Here is an 18124-nt window from a genome sequence, read left to right as displayed (position 1 = left end):
AAATCTCCTGAAATCTGCATTAAAATACTCTCCTCCTCCATCAGTACGTAATGCTAGAGGAGCTTTGCCAAACCGGTTTTTAATTGCAGCTATATAGCATTTAAATTTTTCAAGAGTCTCATCTTTACCTTTTAGTATATATACATAAGTATATTTACTTTTAGACGCTGTGAAGGTAAGGAAATATCTATTATTGCCTGCAGATAATGGCATGGGACCAACTAAATCTGAATAGACCTCTTCTAAAATCTCTTTATCCTGTATGTTATTCTTTCCTGTATAACTGGGAGCAGTTCCCTTTGCTTTTATACAGATTTCACATCTTCCTTTTGACTTATCACATTTAAAAGCATCATTTTCACATTCTGCCAATAGTTTTTCAATACTTTGCATGTTTCTATGTCCCAATTTTACATGCCATGAGTAAAGACAAGTTTTATGATCACATATATCTTGTCTTGTTTGACATACAGATGTTCCTTCATCTACTACAGTATTTAAATCATTACTAACATCAATTATATAATGAAAACCATCTTTTTCATCAACCTTAAGTACTAGACCAGTTTTATCATTGATAACTGTGACGGCCTTCCTCACGACTCACAAAGTTCCCAATTCTGTCTAATTAAATCAAGTGGACCTTTTACTTTCCTCCCAAACATCAATTCAAATGGACTGAATCCGGTACTGTCTTGTGGTACTGATCTATATGCATATAACAGCCATTGTATTTTCTGGTCCCAGTTATTTGGGTTTTCAGCTGAATAAGCTCTAATCATGCGCATCAGGGTACTATTGAATTTTTCTGTTAACCCATTACTCTGCGGATGATATGGGGAAGTGCTTAAATGTTTGATACCACAAATTTGCTATAGTCTCTTCATGAGTTTTTTTTTTGTGCTTTTTATTTTTTATAAGGGATAACAGAAAGGAAAAGGGAATTGGAATTGATGAGGAAGAGGGGAGACAATAACATACTTTCATCCATTCTATACCTATTGCCATATCAAGATTTTAAATTATTCTATTTACTCTTTTCTGCCTTCTAGATTCAGTTCTCCTTTCAATATGTACTGTTCACAAGCTGCCTGTTGATTCTGTCCACTTGTTAAATAGATCCCATCTTTCTGTTGCCTTTTGCAAGGGATAGTCCTTCATGACTTCTGATACAATGTCCATTTCGGCTATTTCCCGAAACTTTTCAATAAGATCTTCTTGTTTCGGTACCGTTGATCTTTTCCAATTTTTAGCATATAAAATTCTAGCTGCCGTAACTATGTATATAACTATATAATTCTTTGACTTATCTATATTTTCAGGTATCATACTCAATAAAAACAGTTCTGGGGTTAATGGCACTTTACAGAGCAATATTTGTTCCAACATTACATGCACTCTTTTCCAATATTGTTTCGCTACTCCACATGACCACCACATATGATAATAGCTTCCCACTTGTGATTCACATTTCCAACACTTATTTGATACATCTGTATACATCTTTGATAATTTTTCTGGGGTCATGTGCCATCTATAAAACATCTTATATATAGTCTCTTTAAAGTTCACCGATCTTGTAAGCTTTATATTATTTTGCCATATTTTCAGCCATTGATCAATATCAATATTATGCCCTATATTTTGTGCCCACTTAATCATACATTCCTTAACCATTTCATCTTGCATCTTAATTTCCAACATATAATTATACATTTTCTTAACAGTTTGTTCTTTTGAACCTAATAAAATTTGTCAAAAATCATTTGCTCTAAGTAGAAGCCTTCTATTTTATCTTTTGTATATCTAGATTCTAGCTGTGCTCTAGGCCACCACTCTATATATATATTCTGTGACTCTAGCTCTTCTTTATACTTTAGTTCACCATCCCTTTTTAATAGATCTTGATATTTTAAAAAGTTTGTTTTTGTCATAAGACTGGGTTGGATAAAGGCCTCTAACGGTGACACCCATACAGGTATTTTATAATAAATTTGTTGTACAATTTTCTCCATATTCCCAGTAAAGCTCTTCTTATCATATGTGAATTAATTTTTTTTTGTTCTTTGTCCTTTTTATACCATAAATAGGCATGCCAGCCTAATTGCAAATCATGTCCTTCCAAGCTAAGTAATCTATCGTTTTCTAGAGTTATCCATTCTTTTATCCAATCTAGAATACAAGCTCTATAATACAGAATCTAGTCAGGAAGACCAAAGCCACCCCTCTGCTTAGCATCTTGCATTGCCTTAATTTTAATTCTTGGTTTTTTACCTTGCCATATAAATCTCATGATTATCTTATTAAATTCTTTGAAAAATGACTGTTTTAATATTATAGGGATTGACTGAAATAAGAATAGGATTTTTGGTAAAATAGTCATTTTAATTGCTGCAATTCTTCCCAACAACGATAGTTGTAATTTGTCCCATTTCTCCAAATTGTTCTGTATCTCCTTCATTAGTTTCATGTAGTTATCTTTGAATAATGTACTTGTCTTCTTTGTAATTTGTATTCCTAAATATCGAATTTTCTTCTCCTCATGAAAGTTCGTCTTCTCTATTAGCTCTTGTCTTTCATGTTCTCTCATGTTTTTGGTAAGTAATTTAGTCTTCTTTTGGTTTATTCTCATTCCTGCCATGTCACCAAAAATTCTTAACGTTGTCATCAGGTCCTCTATTGAATCCAATGGTTCTTCCAATATGATAACTAAATCATCCGCAAAGGCCTGGAGTTTGTAGACTTGACCTTTCACTTTTAATCCTTTCAATTCTTTTTTGTTTCTAATTTGTTCGTTTAGTATTTCCAGAGTCAAAATAAACAGGAGTGGGGAGAGTGGGCACCCCTGTCTAGTACCTTTCTGTATTTGGCTTTCTTTTGATAGTTCGCCATTAATTTTTACTTTTGCCTTTTGCTCCGTATATATTGCTTTAATTAGTTTCATAAATCTTTCTCCAACCTGCAGTGTTTTCAATGTGTGCATCATAAAATTCCAGTCAAGATTATCAAATGCTTTTTCCGCATCCAAGAATATCATAGCCATCTGTTTCTCCGGGTGTGCTTCATAGTATTCCAGGGCATTTAAAACTATCCTTATATTATTCTTCATCTGTCTTTTAGGGAGAAACCCAGACTGATCTTGATGTATCAAGTGGGTTAAAATTCTTTTCAATCTAGTTGCCAGGATAGTCGCATATATTTTGTAGTCCACATTCAACAATGAAATTGGCCTATAATTTTGTATTTCTTTACCTTCCGTGTTTTCCTTATGTATAAGAGAGATTGTCGCTTCAGTCCATGTTGCTGGTATTTTCCCTTCTTCTTCAATGCGTTCTAGAAGCTTTTTAAATGGCTGGAGAAGCACCTCTTCCAGTTCTTTGTAGTATTCTGCTGGTAGTCCATCTGGGCCTGGTGCTTTCCCATTTTTTTGTTTTTTAAGGGCTTCTGTAATTTCTGCATACGTTATAGGCTCATTTAAGGACTGAATTTGTTCTTTAGTCAATTTCATTTTATTGTGCTTCAATAGATATTCTTCCTGGGCTTCTCCATCCACTTCTTTTTTCTCATATAACTTCCTATAAAAATCTTCAGCAATTTTCTTTATTTCTTCCTGTTTGAATTTTTCTGTTCCCTTTTCGTCTTTCAAAGTTCGGATTATTGTCTTCTCCTTCTCTTTCCTTAATTTGTATGCTAACCATCTTCAAGGTTTATTTGCATTCTCAAAAAAATTTTGCTTTGCAAATTTGAACTTCTTTGCGGTTTCTTCGGTGAGCAATATATTTATCTGGTGTTGTGTAAGTTTTATCTTCTCTATAAGTTCTTTGTTTGTTGGGTTTTGTTTCAACTGCCTCTCCTCTATGGCTAATCTACTTTCCAGAGTCTCATATTTTTTCTGTCTTTCTCTTTTTTGTTTAGCTGCAAATCTTATGGCTATTCCTCTAAAAAAAGCCTTACTTGCCTCCCATATCATAAACATTGAGATATCTGGTCTCCTATTCTGTTTAAAGAAAAAGTCCATTTCTTCTTTTACTTGTTTCTTAAATTTTTCATTTTTTAGATGTAATATATTCAGCTTCCAAGTGAATTCTCTTGTTCTACTTCCTATTTGTAACAAAATTGGGCTATGGTCTGCAAATGTATTGGGTAAAATATGTATTTGTTCCAATTCTTTCATTAGGGTTGTTGATATCCAACATGTATCAATCCTTGACCACGATTTATGCCTGTTAGAGTAGAAAGTGTAATCCCTTGTCTTTGGATTACATGTTCTCCATGCATCCACAATATTTAATTCTTCTGCTAATTGTAGGAAATTTCTTGAAATTGTGCTTCTCTTCTTTCTACTGGATTTTTCTGTTTTTGTGTCTAGTTCTCTGTCGAAAACAGCATTATAATCTCCAATTATGCAGTAATGATCATACTCTTTATTTGCCAATTCTCGCTGTAATTGTTTATAAAAGTTTTCTTGATTTCCATTTGGTGCATAAATATTGACTATTAGGAATTTCTTAGATTCTCTTTGGATTTCCACCATTACTATCCTTCCATCCTCTGAGGCAAAAATCAGGGAGGGCTCCCATTCCTTCTTAATAAAAATAGCTACTCCTTTCTTCTTTTTGCTCACGTCTGAAGCCGCAAATAGTTTTCCTAATCTTGGCCATTCTAATAATTTCAAATCCTTTCTTTTCACATGCGTTTCTTGGATGCATATAACATCAGATTTCTGTTTCTGCAGTTGTAGAAAGATCTTTTTTCACTTTTGGGGTGAGTTTAGGCCGTTTACGTTTACTGATAAAATCTTCAATTGTTTTCTAGTCATCTTGATTTAAATTACTATCCTTTTGTTTTTTCTTCATCATGCTTCTAGTACATCTTGGCTCTATTGCTTCTTGTTCTCCTGTCTCTGTTTCTGATTCTGCTTGTGATAATTGGCTTTGTTCCTCTCGAGATCTTTCTTCTGATTCCTTGCTGTCAGGTTTTTTTTAGCTTCTTCTCATTTTTTTCTATGAAGTTTTGTGCTTTCATCGGGGATGTTATGTTGTATCTCTGTATATCAATCCGAAAAAATAGCCCTTCTGGTGTTAGCCATCTATATGAGATTCCATTTTGTTGGAGTAGCTGTGCCAAAGATGCATATTCCTTTCTTCTCTGTCTCACTTGCCATGGGATTTGTTTTAAGACATTAATTTTCTTGTCTTCTATTATCAATTGTTTTTCTTGTGAAGCCCTTAAAACCTTATCCCTAATTGCCTTCTTCGTGAATCTCAAATGTACTTCTTTAGGTAAATTATTTTTTCTAACATATGCTGTACTCACTCTGAAGGCTGCTTCCAGACCTTGGCGGAATTCCGCTACATCCATCTCTATTGCTGGTGCGAGGGCTTCACTCATTACTGTCTCCAAGTCCTCAGATCCCTTTTCTGGTACATTTTGGATTCTTAGCATCTTAAGAGCACGTTCCATTTCCAACATTATTAGCCTGTCCCCACATTGCCTTTGGTCTCTCTGTATCTGCTGTATCTAGTCTGGCGTCTGTATTTTTCATTTTCCCTTCTATATCTTGTGTTTTAGTTCTGATTTGTGTTACCTGCTCCTTTGTCTCAGTCAGTTCTGCCTGTATATACGTCATTTGGTTTGTTGTTTCAATCGTCGATTAATTTGATCAAATCCTGTGGACAGCAGGTTCTGGATAGTGGCCTGCCATTCTTTATCAGATTTTTCTGATTCCTGAGAGGTTAATTTTCCTAGTGCTGATGTTTGGGCTGGAGAGGTTCCCGGTGTTTGGGGTTTAGGGTTGGGGTTCGGTCTCTTTGCAGCCATTATGAAATCAACCCAAATTCAAAACCTACTATCAACCACCTCCCCTTAGCCTTCCCAAATCTTTACCCAATATTGCAATATATATCACAGTTTTTTTCTTAAATTGACACTTTAAATTTCAACTTCCATATACCACATCTCTTGAATTGTCCACCAAGTCCTTCTGTGAAGATCCAGACTCCGTAGAACCCCAAAAGCCCAAGAGTTAATATCGTGCAGAGTTCTAGTGTCCCAGGGGTTTTTAACCAAACAGTTGGATGCGCTAACACAGCAGGGAATTCAAACCGTATGCAGCCTCACCCAGATAAAAGGCAATCTTCTGGTATTTCCAACTTCTACTGTTCTTTCCAGAGCCAGATTAGTAGAAAAGAGGAAGAAGAAGAAACAAAGAAAGGGAGAAAAGAGATCTTGCCTTTCCCACCTCAATATTTCCACAGTTCAGTTTCATTCTTGTTGCAAAATCTCTGAAGAAAAGAAAAAAAAACTCCAAAGTCAATTAGATATATAAAATCTGCCAATAATATTCTACTTTCCTCCAGTAGGTGTCTTCCTCTCCTCACGCACAGTCTATCCAGTACAATACATTGTGCATCCACTTAACAACAGCTTCTTCTCCTTCAGCAGACAAAGCAAGGGGGGGATTTTCTCTCCGTAAAAATAAACCTGGCAATGATATTCTGCTTTCCTCCAGTAGGTGTCGTCTTCTCCCTCTACACAGTCTATCTAGCAGAGTAGATTGTACATTGTAAATCCACTTAACAAAGTATGAGGCAGGTGGGGGAATTTCCCCCCCACAGAGATAACATGTCGTCTCAAAGCTTCGGTACTCGATCTATTATTAAAAGTTCTGTCAAGTACTTTGCCACAGTCAAACAGGATCAGTCCACAATTATTTAGTTCATCAGCAATTCCCAGGCACAGTCTTATTTTTCTGACCTTGGCACGGTCCGACCAGAGTTAGTTTCGCTTTTAGGCTAGTTCATTAAGATAGGACCGTGCTTCAAAAGATTTGCCACTTCTAAGCTTTCTTTCGGTCTTATCTCTTTTATCAGTTCGTTAGCTTAAAAGGCTTCAAGTTTTATTTATTATTGTCCATTTTTAACTGCAGTCATCAGCTCTCCTCTTTCCTCGGACATTCTGGAGTACTCACTGCTTTTTGTCACCAAGATGGCGCTTTCCGTTCCAGCTGTGCCTCGTGGATCTCTTCAGAGGGAAAAAATCAGGCCGCCGCCCCTCAATTCTTCCTCCGACGCTCACGTTCGGTCCAGAAGAACTTCTCCTAGCTCTTCCTTCACCCTTGTTGTCCCTTAAGGGTGCCAAGCTGGTCGGTTTTTGGCATTCCTCAGGAGCTTCACCCGAGTGCAGCCAAACAGTGCAGTGACAAGCTCCGCCCGTCTCTTCATGAGTTTTGAAGTGAAAGACATTCCTAAGTCAGTTACAATCTCTGAAGCAAAGCCCATTCGACTCATAGCTCACCAGGGCATCAGCCACTGTATGAGTCTCGATGTTACTTAGAGGAATAGCCTCTGGATAACGTGTGGCATGGTCCACAATAGTGAGAATAAATCTGTTTCCCCTCTTTGTGACCCTAGGCAACGGCCCAATAATGTCCACACCAATACATCGAAATGGTGTAGAGATTATGGGTAATGGACACAACTTAGCCTTCGTTTTGTCCCGGTTATTACCCTGTCTCTGGCAAATATTGCTGCTCTGGCAGAAACTTTTAATCTGCTTTCCTATCTCTGGCCAATAGAAGTTTGGTGTTATTCTTTGCTTGGTTTTATTGATCCCTAAATGTGCAGCAAATGTATCAGAATGTCCCCTCTCTAATATCATCTGGCGATATTTAATAGGCACCACCAACTGTCTTTGAATTCCATCTCCCCCTTTTGAAAGGTTTACCAATGTTTCCCTGTACAGTAATCCCTGCTTAACGTGGAATCTTTTAGGCATTTCAGGGGTTAACTGTATTCCAGACACTTTATCAAAGCAACTGTTTAAAGTGGGATCTGCTTGCTGTTCTTGAGAAAACCTACTGCATTGTGGTATATCAAGTGCGAATGTCTCAGCTTGTTGTATATTTTCAGTTACTTGTTCACCCTGACTGTCACCATTTCCCTCAGCAGTCTCTGTTTGCTCTTGTTGTGAACATGTTAGAACTAAAACTTTCTTAACATGTTCAGAGAGGTCTGTCCCAATAAGAACGGCTGATGGCAGTTGTGAGGAAATCCCTACACGCCAATATCCCTGCCATCCCCTATAACGAACTGGCACTTCAGACGCAGGCAAGATAATAGTTTCTTGTCCTATCCCTTTCACTGCCATGTTTTCCTTTGGTATTATGTACTTGTGTGGCACAATATCCAGATGACACAAGGTCACCTGCGAACAAGAATCTCTCAGCGCCAGAAAGTTGTTGTCTAAAATTCCAATATTATTTCCAGCTGTCTCAAATAATTGGTGATCTGTTCTAATCAAAAGGCAGTGTCTGATCTCAGCCACAGGAAGATCAGCTTCACTAATCTCAGCTGCTGCTGAGAGCTCTGCTGGTGTTGCTATGGCAACTGACTCCTCCCTTGGTGGAGTTATTTGTTCCCTCTGGACACAATAAACAGATTTTGGTTTATTCAAATTCACTTTCTGTGGTAAAAATTATTTTCTCTGCCTTTTCGACATTGGGACGCAATGTGACCCTTTTCATTGCATCTGAAGCAAATTTTAACATTCCACGGTTCATTTTCAGCCCCTTTTACTTTTCCCTCCAAATTCTGACCTCTGGTTTGGCCCTGTTCTGAGGGCTTTCCCACATAATGGCTGCCTACCTTCTGCTGGTTTTTAACGTGTCCCCTGGGATATCTATTATAGTCCTCCCAAGTTTCCTCATACTTCTTCCCTCAGAATAACTAGTTTTTCTTATCTGGGAAATGAAATCAGCAATTTCCCCTGCTTGACCAAGTATTTTAATTCACCATGTAAAAGGGAATAAAACTGTTCCAATCCTATAATATTCTTCAGATCCTCAATTGTCTGAACTTTCTCCTGTACCAGCCATTTATCCAAATACCTAGCCAAGTTGGCTCCTAACTGTGAGTAAGACTCATTAGGTTTCTTTGTTAGTGATCTGAATTTTTGCCTCAGATGTTCTGCATTGATACCATACCTGACAAACACCAACTTTTTAAATTCAGAATAATCTTTTATCAATTCAATTGGCATTTCTGCATAGATCTCAGCGAGGCTTCCACTAAGTTGGGATCTCAGAATGATCATCTTTTCAGAGTCCCTAACTGAAAAATCTGCACACGCTCTTTCAAATAAAGTTAAGGATGCGTCTGGACAATCTCCTTGTTTAAAAGTTGGGATTTTCTTTAGGTCTGTTTTTGATAACTGACTCCCATCAGAGTTGGAATCTCTATTATTGTTATTGTTCTGATTCATCAATTCCAATCTCCGGAGTTCAAAAGCCATCCTCTCTTTCTCTATCTCAATTTCTCTCTGTCTCATTCTTTCCTCCTCTTCCAATTCTAGCTGTTTCATTCTATATTCATGTGCTTGTGCTAACTCCAATCTTCTGAGGTCTGCTAAATCTTCTCTTGAGGACTCTCCCTCTTGAGCTGAGGTAAATCTTTCATCCACCTCACTAATCTCTTCATCTGAGCTGGCTGCCATTTCAGCTTGCCTTTGTTCAGCCATCTTTCCCCTGGCCAAGGGCATTTCCTTTCTTTCAGGCCAGTGAACCACTTTCAGGCCTCAATTTAAAAGTCACTTTTTTCCTTTCAGCAAGTCTGTGATATAAAGTTGCTGCTGCTCCCCCACACTGTCCAGCTAGCAACTGTAACTAGGCTTTCAGCCCTTCGCTAGGCCTCCTGCCAAAACAGAGTTTTTCCTTTCTCTGCCTCAGGCACAAATCGTAAACACACACAGCTCTACCCTAACCCAGGTTTAGCTGTTTACACAGAGTTCCCTCAGCCTCACTGCCTTTGGCCTCTGCTCTGTCCCCTCAGAGTTTCCCTTAACTCAGGACAAGCTAGTCAAAACACCACAGCCTTTGCTTTGGGCAACTCTCCACTCAGAAATGGTCACCACAGAGCTTCCCTGTCTCAGTTCCCAATCTGAAGTTTCAGCGCCCCTCTACTAGACCTGCTCCCCATGTGCCAGATCCTAGAAGGTTACCCACGCTCTCCACTTCAGATCCCCTAACTAAAGACCCCTGCTCTGGGCACCTTTCCCAGTCATGGCTTCACTGGGTCTTCGAACCCCATGAGCTGGCACCAATTTATTGTGATGACCTTCCACACGACTCACAAAGGGAGGTCGCCACGTCACTTTAAAACTCTATGCTCTACTTTACTGCCACCAACCATTCCTTAATAAATAAATCATACAGCAGGCTGGTATAACTTTTTTTTTAAAAAAACTTGGTTTATTGAATACAAAAAAAAAAGGAATGGTAAATCACTGTTAAAGAAATAATCAATTATTGTTTCTCAGGCACTAGCTCTCACAGACTCTTTCACACTGACACTAAGATTACTTTAACTCACAGCTCAGACACTCATCTCTCCTCTATCTGCTATCTCCTATCTGACCCACTCACACCTCACACACACCTTATATATATCACAGCTCCTCCCACCTCTGCACCACCCTCCGCCCTCTCATTGGCTGAGATTTTCCCTCCCAGCTGTGACGGACAGGTAATGCTATGGCTGACCGTAACAATAACCTTTCCTGAGTCATCTTTAAGGATTACAGTGCAACCATTTTTTTACAATTCTTTTAGTACCCAGTAAGTTATTTGAGGCTTCAGGAACAAAAGCAACATTTATCAATATTAGATTTACCACCTCATTTTTTGAAGTAAGAACTTTTAAAGGTACTGTTCCAGTTCCAAGCACATTTAAACTTTGCTGGTTTGCTTGCAATATCCTTGGTCTGTTTTCTGTGTCAAGTTGACAGAAGCATTCTCTAAATCGGCAAATATGTATGAAACTACCACTATTAAGAAGAAAATGTCTCTTATCGTCCACACCTTCATAATCAGATATTTGGAACACTGGGTTGTTATGAGCAATTTTACCATCATTGGATCTTTGCTTGTAATTCATACTTGGTCTTCCATGTGATGATCTGAAATTTCCATGACTGCTGAAATGTCACTCTTTCAATAATAGCACTTGCACCTCTGGGTATTTGAGCTCTTGTGCCTTTAAATCTACAATATTTGGCAATGTGTCCAACCTTTGAACATATATAGCATCGCCTTTCTTCAGGATCAGGTCTCATTCTTAATATAGGCAGTTTTTCAGGTACATTATCTATTGCTCTTTTAAGTCCTGAATCTCTTAAATAGGCAATTGTGTATTCCAAGTCCACCTCTGCTATACACTCAAGCATAGCTTTCTGATTTGCAAAAGACTGTGGTAGACTAAGTAATATACAAGTGTGGAACTCAGAATCAGATATCTCTGCCCCTATAGCTTGAAGCTCTGAGACAATTTTCAACATTTCATCTAAATGCTCATTGATGCTAGTTCCTTCTTTCATTCTCATACTATATAATCTTTCCTTCAAAAATATTGTTTTTACTTGATTTAGTGCAGTATTTCCTTCTTAAAGCACCATATAGTCCTTTAGCTGTTTTATACTTAGTTACTAATGGAGTTTCGTGGTCTTCTGTATAGGAGTATAACATTAAAGCCTTTGCTTCTTTAATTTTATATTCATTCTGTGCTGGCAGGCTTTCAGGTATATCTTGGTCTATAACATCTAAACAGTTCTGTACTTGAAGGGAAACTCTTAATCTTGCATCCCACATTTGAAAGTTGTTCTGATTCAGCTTTGGGGGTGCAAATATACCACTGCTGTTACTTACACCCAGCTGAAAACATTGAGTGGATGTGTTAGCTTCTGGAGTAGTAGTAGACATCTTGATACTAATAAATGTCTCCCCAAAAAAGTCAGAAGTTAAATTCTCTTCTCTTCACCCTCAATCCACTGAAAAATTACTTGATAGCATACAAAAACTGCTGTTACTTTGAAAATGTTTTGCAGTCTCTTATCAAAACTTACTCCTCTCAGTCAGAGGCAGAAAACAATGCATTCTTCAACTTGAAAAATGAAAAGAATATTTGCTAAAAGCACTCTGCTCAATTATCTAAGCTTCAAAAAGGGAAAAATTAAAAAGTTCAAAATTACAGCAACAGATTTCAGTGTCTCAAAAACTTATCAAAAATGCAACCATCCTCTGCTACCAAATTTGTTGGGAAAAATAATGAGGCTGCGAGACACTGAGATAAGTAGTTCAAATATACTTTATCTAAATCTCTTAGGGAAGGGTAAACAGGAGTCCCTAAGAAATAAACATAACACTAAAAGTATATTACATACTAAAGTAATTGAACAGAGTAAGCAACGGCAGTTAAGGTAACACCAACAAACAGGCAAACACAAAAGCTTCTGCCTGAAAGAACACATGAGGTTCTTTCAGTGTTAACCCTTAAAGAGAAAGGCATGTTACAGATTGATATTACAACAGAATGTTCTCTCTCTGGCTTTTCTGTCATACCATATTTTTTTGTTTCTGTTGCTGGCCCTGAAATTTTTCTGCTGTAATTTTCTAGAGATTTCTGCAAAGTGTTCATTAAGTTATCTACATATTGAATTACTGTTTCAGGAACTTGCTCCCTCTCTAGTTCCTCCCAATTTTGTCAGAGTAAATCTAGGGGTTCCAGCATCCTCTGCCCAAATAACAGCTTGAAAGGACTGAACCCGATGCTTTCCTGGGGTATAGATCTATAAGCATACAGTAATTGCTGTAATTTGTGGTCCCAATCATTGGGATTCCCTGCAGTGTAGGTCCTAATCATATGCATGAGTGTTCTATTAAATTTTCTCCACCAGCCCATTAGTTTGAGGGTGATATGGGGAGGAAGTTATATGTTTTATGCCACACTGTTACCATAGTTTCTTCGTTAACTGAGATGTGAAAGAAATTCCCAAATCTGTGACTATCTCAGAAGCAAAAGCCATTCGGCACATATAATTCATCAAGGCATCTGTGACTATCTGCGTTTCTATATTTTTCAAGGAAACTGCTTCTGGGTATCAAATAAAACAATCAATGATAGTTAGTATGAATCTATTTCCCCTCCTGGTGACTTTGGGTAAAGGTCCCACTATGTCCAAACCTATGCATTGAAAAGGGGTGGAGATGATAGGTAAAGGGCAGAACTTGGCTTTGGTTTTATCATTACTATTTCCTTGCCTTCAGCATATGTCAAAACTCTGACAAAATGCTTTTATCTGCTTTCCCATTTTTGGCCAGTAGAAATTCTGAGAAATTCTTTGCTTCGTCCTTGTAATCCCTAAATGCCCAGAAAAGGTTCTGCATGTCCCTTTCCCAGTATTTTCTGTCTGTATTTAGAAGGGATTATTAGTTGTTTATGAAGGCTCTCCCTTCCTGGGATTTATTAACATCTCTCTATATAAAAGGCCTTTTTCCTCAAAATATATTTCTGGGTTCTCAGGGGTTACTGGACCTTCGCTAACTATTTTAAAGCATTGTTCCAAAGTAGAATCTGCTTCTTGTTCCTTTTTAAATGTACTTTCTTTTGGATTCCTCATGGTTACTAAATCAACTATCTCATCATTCGCTCTTATTAGTTCATTAGGGAATCCAGGTTTTTCCTCAGATATTTCTTTATTTCCTGCCTGGGAGTGAGTATTTACTAAAACACTCTTGACATGTTCAGAGAGATCTATACCTATTAGGCACAGAGTTGGTAGTTCATTGGTAATTCCTGTTTCCCACCACCCAGTCCACCCTTGATATTTTATCGGTATTTTTGCCACTGGTAACGTAATTATCTCTGTCCCAATTCCTTTGACTGTTAGGCTTTCATCTTTCAATATATATTCTGGAGCAGGGGTTTTAAACTCAATTTACCTGGGGGCCGCTAGAGGCAGAGTCTGGGTGAGGCTGGGCCACATCAGATTTTCTGCCAAGCGGAGCAAGAGCCCGAGGAAGCCGCCCAGGAGTTTCCTTAGCCGACAGACAGGTGGGCTGGCTGGCAGGCTGCAGTTCTGGATGGATGGTGCAAGAGGTGCTGTCTTGGGAGAGAGCCGGTGAGCGAGGCAAGTCTTTTTTTGACTCTTGACAGCAGAGGATGTGTGGGCACTTTTGGGGTGCAGGCAAGGCAAGGGCCACAAACTATCATCTGGGGGGCCACAAATGCCCCCCGGGCCGCATGTTTGAGACCCCTGTTCTGGAGGGATTATTTCTGGATGGCATAACATCACATGAGAGCACGAGTCTTTTAGAGCTAGATATTTAGTCTCATTATATATATAATCCCCAGAACATCTAATAAATTCCTGGTTACTTTCAATCAAATAACAATGGAGAATTTTAGCTATTGGGAGTTGTTCTTCTTGTTCTGGGCTCTCTGCTCTAGCAGTAACTGGGGTTGCTATGAAGCCCGCTTCAACTGCCCCTGTGGGTGCCTCATTCTGCTGTATGCAGTATACTTTCTTAGGCAATTTCAAATTCCCTTTTGTTGCCCAAAATCTTTATTCTTGGCACACTGAGATATGAAGTGTCCTTGTTCACCACAACCAAAACAGGATCTAGAAACCTTTCGTTCAAAACTTGGGGACTTATCTCTCTTTCTTTCCCAGTTCTTATATCTCTGCTGCCTCTGCTCTGAGGGTTTGCCTCTAAAATGGCTTCCAACTGCCTGTTGATTTTTGAGGTACTCTCTGGGTTCTTTCTTTCTGTCATCCCAAGCTTTCCCTATAATTTTTACCTCAGAGTATCTTGGATGTTTTATTTCTGTAATATGGTCAGCAATTTTGCTGGCCTCCAAAATATTTTAGACTTTTTATCTTTTACCAAATATCTCAATTCCCCAGGTAGAACTGAGAAAAAATTGTTCAAGACCAATGATATTTTTCATATCTTCTAGGGTGTGGACCTCTGACTGCTCAAGCCACTTTTCCAAAAACCTCACCATATTTGCCCATAATTGAGAATAGGATTCCTCTGGCTTTTTCGTCAATGCCCTAAATTTCTGCCTCAAATGTTCTGCATTGATCCCAAATCTCGCAAAAACCAGCTTTTTAAAACTTCGTATTCTCTTGTTTTTTCTTGGGGCATTTGGGCATATATTTCAGCGAGCTCTCCACTAATTTGGGTTCTTAGAAGAATAATTTTCTCAGATCCCTCTAATTTGTAGTCCCAACAGGCTCTCTCAAACAAAATTAGGAATACCTCTGGATTATCCCCCTTTCTGAATTGTGGGAATTTCTTGAGGTCTCTTTTTGAAATCTCATCAACTGCTGAACTGTTATTATTCTGATTTATGGCTGTTAATTCTAATTGTCTCATTTTAAATTGGTATTCCATCTCTTTTTCTCTCGTGGCCATTTCTCTTTCTCTCACTAGTTCCCTTTCTCTGGCCTCTGCCTGTCTGGCTTCAGCCCTTTCTTTTGCCACTAACTCATTTTGCCTTAGCTGAAATTCCTTTTCCAGTTTCCACTTTTGAAACTCTTGGGAGGTTAAAGTATCTTCTCCTAACTTTGAGGCATCATCTTCCTAAGCAGCATCCTCCTGAGCATCAGCATCATCTTGCTCAGCTAATTCAAGAGAGCTTTCCTCTTCATGAGGTAACCCTTGTCCTTCAGATACCTCCATTGTTAACTGTTTAACTCTCTAAAAAGGCATGGTTTATTTGTTTTCTCACAGATTCAGATAGACAAGCCTCATTTTAAAAGGGACCTTTTTTCTGTGTTAGGGAGAGATTGATTGATACTTAGTAGCTTTCCCTTTGACAGCCTAGGTTCACTACTTGGTTACATTAGGCGCCTAGCCTCACTGTTCCCTGTAGGATACTGTTTCTTCTGGCTTCCAGCCACCCAGCTATTTCTGCTTATGTTTAATTTTCTGTTTTCCAAGCCCCTCTGCTTGATCCAGTTCCCTCAGATCTGTGTTTGACATTGGCTTTCACTTTTGTCCCTCAGCACTACCTTCTTAGAGCCTAGGACAAGCTAGCCCTCTAGTCTTTCACAATCTTGAGGTAAACCTGGAACTGTTGAATTTTCCAGTTTTCCCTTTCTTTAGTCTTTGCCCAGTCCACAATCAGGAGTCCCTTTCAAGCTTTTCACCAAGACACTTTCAAGGGTCCCACTCCTGCCCTTACAGCGGCAGACTACAAGGTCTTTTAAGCTCAGGAAATTCACTTTTTCTTTGGCTTACTGGAATCCCTTTTGTTTATGGGATTCTCACTCGTATCTCTTTGGCTTACTGGATTATTTTTCTATCCCGCCACTGGTCATCACTTCTTGTGATTTGCCTTTGTTGCCCCTATTTATTTGGCCATCACAAAGGATCACGCCTTTCTTCCTTCACGCTGCCACCAGGTATTCTCCTAATACCAAAATTATGGGTTATAGAACTTAAGAATCAGAGATTTAATTAAGTATTCTTTTATTGTCAAGCAAATCATAAAGGTAAATCACATATGAACTGTTTCAGGTATTCACACATATTGGATCATGTAGGCAATCACTTTTATTTCAAACTGCTGTATACTTTCAATCAATATTTCTCTTATAGTGCTTATACTTTCATTCCTGCTTGTACAATATTGTTTAAACTTCTAAATTCCCTCTCCTAACACACTCAGCTCAATTCACTAACCCTCTCCTTCTTTCTCCTAAACCCTAACTGCCATTCCACATCTCCAACTGTCTCTCTAACTCCACCCTTCCTGCCCTATACTTGGCTCCTCCCTCTTGAGCTTCTGTGACAGACAGGCAGGAATGACATCACCTATTGGCATTTCGCTAAAGTCTGTGATTAAATAAGGTGCTATAAACCGAGGGTCCAACTTGCAAGACCGGCCAGGTCAGCAGAGATAACGGGTGGAAAGCCAGACCTGGTCTCCTGGTTTCAGAGGTGGCCCTTCTTGCTGTTTTCTGTCAGCCGCTGTCTTATAGGCATCCTTAGCTTGCTGAAGCTGCTCTCAGAGTAGGTCTTAGAGAGCCTGCAACTTGCGTACGTGAGCAGCAGCAGCAGCAGCAGGAACTATGGTTGACAGCAGGACAGCTGGGAAAAATGAGGGTGGTACCCATAGGTGGCTGCAAATGGGGTCTGTTTTGTGGAGGAGTGTATGGCAAATTCAGCCAGGGTTAGCAGGATAGCCCAATCCTCTTGCTGATAGCAGGTATAGCAACAGAGATATTGCTCAAGAGTGGCATTAGTTCCTACAAGTGTTGCTTGGGTGGCTCAAATTTCTTCAGCCAGGGACGAGCAAGTTGTAGTGGATGCGAAAACTGAAGGGGATAGGATAGGTGTAATCGGAGACTCTTTGGAGGTTGGAACAACATATTCTGGTTTGTGGGACAAAGCATCGGCTTTCCGATTCTGAGTATGCAGGATGTAAATGATGCAGAAGTCAAACCAGGAGAAGAAGAGACACCACCGGATCTGGCGTTGATTAAGGCGCCAGGCTGTCTGCAAGTATTCCTGATTCAGGTAGTCCATCAAAACTAGGACAGGATGGTAGGCCCCTTTGAGGTAATGCCCCCAGACCTCGAAAGCAGTTTTGATGGCCAAGAGTTCCCACTCCCATATGGTGTAGTTGCATTCTGAGGGTGTGAACTGCTGGGAGTAGAAAGTGCAGGGCTGCAGAGGTTGTGAGGGGTCCTCCTGCTGGGACAGTACCACACCTAGAGTGACACCGGAGGCAACTGTCTCCACAGTGAATGGTAGTAGGGGGGCCGGATAGTGCAGAATTGGCTTGGTGGTGAAGTGGGTTTTTAGTGTGTTGAAAGCATGGTCTGTCTCTGGAGTCCAAAGGAACAGCTTTTTGGGCTGGAGGAGGCAGGTCAGTGGTATGGTTATATCCACATAGGCTGGTATGAACTGGCGGCAATAATTCGGAAAGCTGAGAAACCGCTGCACATCCTTAGGATTCCAGGGCTTCTGCCAGGTCAGAACTGACTCTATTTTCTTTGGGTCCATCTGGATCCCTTGGGGAGATACAATGTGACCTAGGAACTCAAATTCCTGCAAGTTGAAGTCACACTTCTCAAGCTTGGCATAGAGTCAGTTGTCTCGTAATTGTTGTAAGAACTGATGAACATGTTCCGTGTGTTGAACGGGTTCTTGGGAGTAAGTCAAAATGTCACCCAGATAGATGATCACAATGCAAACAAGCAGGTCCCAAAAGATGACGTTCATGAACCACTGGAACACAGTCAGCGCATTGGTTAGACCGAAAGGCATGACCAGGTATTC

The sequence above is a fragment of the Pogona vitticeps genome, chromosome 5 (genome assembly GCF_051106095.1).
Source record: "Pogona vitticeps strain Pit_001003342236 chromosome 5, PviZW2.1, whole genome shotgun sequence".
NCBI lineage: Eukaryota > Metazoa > Chordata > Lepidosauria > Squamata > Agamidae > Pogona > Pogona vitticeps.
Note: the sequence above shows the minus strand (reverse complement) of the source record.